Source organism: Camellia sinensis, chromosome 9 (genome assembly GCF_055761805.1).
Source record: "Camellia sinensis isolate YWXY chromosome 9, ASM5576180v1, whole genome shotgun sequence".
Taxonomy (NCBI): domain Eukaryota; kingdom Viridiplantae; phylum Streptophyta; class Magnoliopsida; order Ericales; family Theaceae; genus Camellia; species Camellia sinensis.
The window spans coordinates 175,739,152-175,747,010 of record NC_138969.1 but is presented as its reverse complement, the minus strand read 5'-3'; the positions used below and the strand labels follow the sequence as shown (position 1 = coordinate 175,747,010).

Sequence of the window (7,859 nt, the reverse complement as noted above, 5' to 3'; positions counted from 1 at the left end):
GCTAGGAGGCTCCAAAATGAAGTTGAGGTGATTGTTGTACGGGGTACAGCAGTAATTGCTGTGCAGCGAAATGAACTCATTCCGGGGCTCATTTCAATAATTGGAACCGTTCATATTTTAGAATAAATTAAGTAAAACATGTCTATAAAAAATCAAATTAATCGGATATCATTTACCCATTCATCCACTCATATTTGTATCTACAAAAATAATAATAATTGTAATTTAAAGAATTAAAATAAATAGTGATGAAGGGATTAACAATATCCAATTAATTTAATTTTTTATTAGTATATTCTACTTGATATATTTTAAAATATAAACGGTTCACATTATCAAAATAAGTCCCAAAATAAACTCATTTTACTGCACAATAATAACTGCTGTGCAGGAACTCACCATGAACTCAACCTTCAATATCGCCACACCCCTTTTGTCTGTTTGCATTTGCTTGCTCAGCATCATAATCAAAGCAACCCCAACTTTCCTATATTCTTATCGCCCAAATACAAACCATTTACACTACTAACAGCACATACCAATCCAACCTCAACACCCTCTTCTCAACTCTTTCCTCCAATTCCACCACCTCCACCAATGGCTTCTCCAACTTCACCGCCGGCCTCAACCAGCCTCACATAGTCTACAGCCTCTTCCTCTGCAACGGCGATGTTTCCACCATCTGTCAAGACTGCATAACAACTGCTACTACAGAAATAGTCCAACATTCACTACAACATATAAGACTTTTGACGATCAATTATTTTGGTCCATAAAATCATTATATTGGTCTCTAAATAATTTTTGTGACAAAATTAAATTTGTCACTAAAAAAGTCACTAAAAATGCATCCAAAAACATCCTTAGCGACGAATCTTTAAAAGTGTCGCTGAAAATGACAATTAGCAACCAATTTTTTATTGTCACAAAATGTTTAATTTTACAAGACTAAACATTTAGTCACTAATACTTCGTCACAAAATATCCCAATTTGGCCCAAAAAACAAAATAATGACATTTTTAACAATAATAATATTTGGTCGCTAAAAGACAAAAGACTTCTCTACAACACATTTTCGTCGCTAAAAATCAAAGTTGGGACAACTAAAAATGCACAAATATTAAATGTCATCCAATCATAAAAAATAAAAATTAAAAATTAAAGAGAAAAAAATTGACATCCACACATCAAAGACACTATTCCCAAATCATAACGAGTATATAGCTATCAGTATATTCAAAGTTTCCAAAAAGTTTCCAAAATGCTTTTAAAAAGTTCCCAAATTCAAAGTTTCCAAATATTGACATATCAAGTTGCAATCTCAAAGCTAGTATCCTTGTCACCTGGTATGTCATCACTTATCCTGGAATGGTGTAGCAATTGTTATCCAATTCTTCACATATTTTTCTAGGACCTGTAGAACATGATAAGCATAAGAAAATTACACCAGATCACATTGTCACATTCTAAACTTTTTAAATATACAAAGATCATTCGCCTAATTAAGAAGCTCTTTTTTATTTACTCTGTTTAAGAACAGGGAACCTTGCCTAAATATATTATACATTATTTTTGCCTCAGCCCTAGATTTAGTATTGCATTGTGTACTGTTTGTTGTCATATTGTAGGTTCTCTTCGTGTAGGCTGTTGATTGGATATCCACGTTCACTTCCTTGCCAATTCTTTCTTCTTTTTTAAAAAAAAAAAAAAAAATTGATAGATCAGCAGACGGAATTTTTGGAGAGCAAAAGTGATGCAAATGTACAAGCACATTAATTAAGTTGATACAATCAAATTATAATTAAGCTTCAAAAACACTCACAGGTAAAACTTTCACAGCATATTTCCTAATATTTCAATCAGCAACCCTTCCTTGACTAGCCTGCACCAGAAAAAAATGCAAATTCAATGATTGGTGGTTAAAAGCTGCAAGAAAACAGAATTGACATGGATCTAAACAAAAATAATTGACAGTTGCATAAATACTTTGGCCGTGAAAGTCCAAAAGAAGAAGAGAATTCAATATTCAGATTAAGCCGAGGAAAACATTTTAATACCTTGAACTAGAAAGGCTCTCATTTAGCCAAAAATAAGATTCATATAGAAACAAGATTAATTACTGGAAACAAGTTTTCAGTACGTACCAGGTGGCTAATTCCCAATGAGAGGGTATGAGAGGGCACAACGAATGAATGTGTTATAGGTTTCAGTTTACGTCCCTCGGATGGGACTTGCCTGCTGCAAGATAGAGAAGAGACAACAATTTATTGCTTAAATAGATTAATAAAAAGGAGAAACAGAGTCAAATGATGATCAAACTGAACTCTATCAACACAGAAGACATGAAACTTATTGCATACTAAATCAGCTAATATCAAGGCAATAATGACGTTTATGGTCCTCCAAAACCTAGCAAAGGAATACATTTTAAGAACCTACCCCACCGTATGGCAAGGATATCAACTGTTGCCCAAAAGATTACTTGTTTTGCTGGAGTGAGAATTGGCACAAGGTCACTTTTCTTGAGAAAGAACTACTGATCAATCATCCTATTGTTTTGTAAGGCTTTGTGACAGTTTCTAATTAACCTCTTCCAATGTCCAAAAATACATATATACTACACATGCATTAACTCTTCAGACATGCCTGGAAACATGAGATTTTTCATATTGTCACTCTCACTTTGGCACTCGCACCCACTCTGGACATATGTATCCTGCAGAGCTACAAAAATGGAAACCCATGTAACCCATCCAAACCATATATTGATACTGACATCATGAAAAGTACTTACAGGAGAGCATATCACCAAAGGGTATCAAATTTTCAGGTGTAAATGAAAATCAGTGGCTAAGTCATTTAACGTCAAAACAAAATTATAAACATGAAAAATGTCCAACTGCATAAAAATTACAAAATAATATTTAAAAAAGAAAAAGAAATAGATGAACAAGTAAATATCATATTTCAAATTTTGACATAAAATGAAAATTGTGAAGGGGAAAAAAAATGTAAGAAGAGTTAATGAACTACTCACCTGTTGTCTTATAGATTGTCAAACTATCACTTTGTAGAACACAAAGTGCTGCCTCAGACATATCACCCATATGACACCAGCATGCCTATAATTTGAATTAAAATATTTGTGAAAATGATTGAACTTGGTAAAATCAAACAATGATTTAAAAGCAAGTATAACATATAAGATAGACAAATTGATGAGGATAATTAAGCAAGTTTTTTTAACAGAGACATGCTGTATAATTACATTCTACAACAAATACATCCAATTCAAGTCACAGACCTCTGCATCTTTGAAAGACAAGCACTGCTGCACCCCAGCCCCAGACTTGACTAGAATTAAATCACCCATAAGATCGTGAAGAGATAAACTCACAAAAGTAATCACACATCTCACTCTTCCATACAAAAACCAAACTGTTTGGTGACTTCAAAACTGAAATAACCATACTCCCAAAAGCAATTATGTTTGCAGCAATAACATAACAGTCATTCCATTCAGTATTACAACTTTTTCTCCTGTTAATTTGGAAGCTTAACTGAACAAGAAGAGGAAAGGACTGGAAAAATGACTCCACACACTTGACGTAAAGTACAAAGAGATGTAGATGTTAGAAAGGGAAAAGATTAACCCAGACAGCTAATAATTACACTGTCATAGTTCTGTAATGTAGCCAAAACTTTTATATGAGATTAAAAAAATCTATAAAGAAGCAAAAATGTCAGTGTATGCCATCATCTACCAAGTTTTATTATGAAAGGAAAAGAGGTAAGAAACTTTAGTTCACTTAGAAGTACCATAATCACTGAGGAGGGCAAGGTGAATCTCTTATACACTCGTGAACCTGTACTCCATATTATCCTGTGGCAAAGTTAAAAATTGAATTAATAACAAATCCAGAAATATAATGAACTATTTGATTCAAACTTGAAAGTAAAGTAAATTGTTTATATATTATATTAAATAAAATAAAAAAATTTTAAAAAAGGATCCATAGAACTCAAAGTTAGTCAGCCTCTGGAGGAGCTGCTTGAAATGGGTTGCCAATGATTCTGCACGAGTTTGCCTTCTGGTGAATATGATAAATAGTTATGGGACTAATACAAAATAAGATTTTAGAATATACTGTTAATTTGAAAAGTGTTTGACAACTTATTCTTCGTAACGTGTATCTAAGCAAAAGAATAAATTGTTCTTCTTAAGGTTTGAAGAGGATTAAATCCCAAACCCTCCCAATGATTGTCTAACGGACATTTTGGAAATTTTCATTAGCCACCCGCTTAGATTAGGTGATTTGGAAATAAAAGAAAATAAATAGAAATCTCTTGCCCCTAATTACCTGTTTGGATAATTAAAAGATGAGAGAAATGGTGTGAAATGCTTTTCTTTTAAAACCCAATTTTTGAATCTCTTCAAAAGTAGAAAGATTTGAAGAGCAAAGAAACCAGCTAATGTTGAATTTTCATAGCATAGTGGTGATCAAACTAGTATATAATCCCAGATATGTGTGTACATAAAACGCAGATTCATAGGCCCTTGCTTTAAACATGTGAATCCAAACTTACTTTCATTCAGGATGCACTGCTATAGGTTAATCTTGTCCAATTGTAGTTTCAATAAGATTTCTAGTTCTATCACCACTGATACCATCACCATCACACTACAACTTCCACTAGAATGCCATCAAGACTACTTTCAGACCACCACAATGCTAGGCAGACACAATAACTGTTTTTCTTCAGCTGGTTGTTTGAAAAACTGATATTTTGTAAAAAATCAAAAAAAAAATTTTAAAAATTAACATTTATATCATTTAATGGTGCCAAAAGCATAAAAATCTTGAGTCACAAAACAAATATTCAATTAACCGTCTCCAGCTTTAGAAAATAGTGTTATACATATATATAGAGAGATATAGATATATAGACGAAGAAGACACTCTCAATAAAATAAAAATTTCGCAACAAGCCATAACCACTGTGGAATAAATTTAGAATCAAACAATTAAAAAACATTCATAAAAATTTCAAAAAACTACATAAGACTACGATTGACTACAATATGAGAGGCCAACAAGTGCACGGTTTTTTATTTTTATGTTTTTTATTGTCAAATGAGTATTAAACAAGTAACTTTCAAAAGCAATTTGAATGAATACAGATGAATACAAAGGAGTATATATATAGATATGTACATGTATATATGTTGTGTATGTGAAGAGAGAGAGAGAGAGAGAGAGATTGAAAACACAACAAATTGCTACGATCTCTGTTAGAAACCAAATCGATTCACTCAAACTTACATATATCTGCAAAAAAATTGAAGAGGATGAAGAATAAATGATTGAAGATCTCAAAATTATAGAAAATCTCAAAAAATTGTGTGTGAAAATCATTGATTTACCTTCGGAATGGAGCCATGAAAATGAGATCGATCATGACAAGTTAGGGCAAGAGGAGGAGAGAACAGAGTTGACAAGTTAGGGCAAGAGGAGTCTGGTATAAGGTCGATCGATTCTGAAAGGTGACGGTCAGGTTGGGTTCAGTACAGAGATCGATCAATCGATCGATCGATTCAATCTGGTTGGGATCGATTGATCCTGAAAGGTGAAGGTCGATTGAAGCTGAAGATCAGTACAAAGATCCATTCTGATATGAGGTGAAATTCGATTCTGGTGTGAGGATTGAAGCTGAACATCGATCGAAGCTGAAGACGAAGCTGAAATCGATTGTAGAGACGCGCTAGAGGATGATTTTATTTGGTCCGTTCAACCTTTAGCAACCAAATAAATTGGTCTCCAGCTTTTACCTACCCCACACACGCGGACCCCGTTAACTAGGAGTCAGGAGCCTCTCCTTGAGGACCCTCCTCCATCCCCTGCTTGCAACGGCTCAGATGAGCCGTTGGTCATTCAAAAAAAATCCAAAAATGAAGGGTATGTTTGGTTTGTATTTGGGAGATGAGTTTTAGAAAAAAATTTCTAAAAAATTGTTTAGTTTGAGTTTTTTTCAAAAAATTTCCAAAATCACTTTCTCTCTCTTACACATCAATCAATCACTTTTTCTCTCTTCTCTCTCCTTCTCAATCACTTTTTCTCTCACACACATCTACTCAAATTCTCCCAAAATATCAAATCATTCCAAACTCCCAAAAAAATAACTCTCCCAAAATATACAACCAAAAAAATTTCTATATTCTCTCTCCAAATTTTTTTTTAAAAACAACTCTCCCAAAAACAAACCAAACAAGCCCGAAATTTTTTCGAGTTCCCGCCCAAACAAAACAACAACACAGCTCAGAGACATTCACACTCACTCTCACACAGCACTCTCCTCCGTCGAACCCATCCTCACCGACGGCGACCCACTGTCGATACAACCTCACCGAACCGTTCAGCAGTGGCAGACCCTCTCTACAGCACTCCTCAAATCGAACCCATCGGTTTGCCCTCTTTCCATCTTAAGAACCCTGCGGTGAAGAGGATTCTCCAGGAGGTCAAGGAGATGCAATCCAACCCTTCCGATGATTTCATGAGCCTCCCTCTCGAGGTTCAATTTTTTTGTTTTTCGAATTTTATTGAGCTTGTTTTGTGGGATTTTAATTGAAGATCTGTCATTATCATCCTTTAATTTCACTTTTGTTTGTTTGTTTTTGATTGATCGTCATCAAATTATGCAAATATTGGGTTGGATTTTGATGTAGAAATCACCATTGTGTGATCATTCAATTTCGATTAATTCTATGTTGATGTATGCATTTAAAAAATAAATAAAAAAAATTGTTCTTTGTGAACCTCTGATAGACAATTTATATGAATCTGATATCTTTATGTTTGGATATGAGTTTTGGGAGATAGGTATTTTCCAATTTTGTTAGTTGACCTAATTTTTGATTTAGCTTTTGCAACCTTAATTTCGTGCTTAAATTTTTTTGGCCTCTAAATTTATAGGAAAATGCATTATTCTTACTATAGCAAGTCAATCAAAATTATGTATTTATTGTGACATGATCATCCAGAACTGGCACCCTGTTATTGTCACAAATAAATACCCAATTTGATGTGAAAATTTATGCAAATGACATGCTTGGAAAGTTTGGAATATATTATGAGATGAGGGAGAAATAAGATTCCAAGGCTAATACAGTTATTTGGCTGCTGAATTCCCAAGATCATACACTGGAAATTTTACATTTTTTTTTTCTGCGACCATGACTGAGAGTTGAGTATGAAAACTAAGAATTAAGTCAATTAGGTATGTAATGCATGCTTGTTTGCAAATGCTTTGCATGCTATGACTGATGTATTCATCTCCTCATGCCTAAGGATTCCCATGGTATAATTGATGCAGTGAATAATGTTAATGATTTGGTGTATGTTGAAAATTAATAAATTTGCATACTACCATGAGAATCAGAGTGAAATATCTATTAATATCACATGCCTGTAGATAAATGTTATATTTCATGCTATAACTTTTATTCATTGTGGATGCATATTGCTGTTTGCATTTCGGACTGCTTTAGTTGCTCTAATTGCATTCATGCCCACCAACATTCTACTGATAAAGAGGATGAAGCTAACCAGAGTTCTGAAGATGCCGCTGGTGCAGTAACTCCCGGGGAAGGGTTTACAAATCCAGCTGTGGGTGATAGGATTGTTGAAGAACCACATGAAGCTTCTTTGAACGGGAATCCCAGATCTGAGGGTAATGGGGGTATCTAGACAGGTTCGTGCTGGACCCACAAGTGAACAGCTCCTGCAAAGGTCGGGACCAAGGGTTCAGAAACCGGCTGATGATCGCTTGTTCACTGTTGGATAATGGTTTTATATAGGCA

At 34.2% G+C, this 7,859-nt stretch overlaps 1 long non-coding RNA gene across 21 annotated transcripts; it reads right to left on the bottom strand.

The window, feature by feature from the left end:
- Positions 1–1,196: 1,196 nt before the first annotated feature.
- On the bottom strand, positions 1,197–5,853 carry LOC114260014 (uncharacterized). 21 transcript variants are annotated; one of them, XR_014340665.1, is made up of 9 exons: positions 5,427–5,783; positions 5,277–5,331; positions 4,589–4,781; positions 3,821–3,884; positions 3,039–3,123; positions 2,441–2,725; positions 2,146–2,239; positions 1,824–1,883; positions 1,197–1,415 (listed from the first exon to the last, which is right to left on the bottom strand). It is a non-coding gene; the product is annotated as an uncharacterized LOC114260014 (long non-coding RNA). The 21 variants fall into 21 exon arrangements; XR_014340660.1 differs by lacking the exon at positions 2,441–2,725 and adding an exon at positions 1,552–1,690; XR_014340652.1 differs by lacking the exons at positions 4,589–4,781; positions 5,277–5,331 and adding an exon at positions 1,552–1,690 and having other exon boundaries at positions 5,427–5,853.
- Between the last annotated feature and the right edge of the window lie 2,006 nt (positions 5,854–7,859).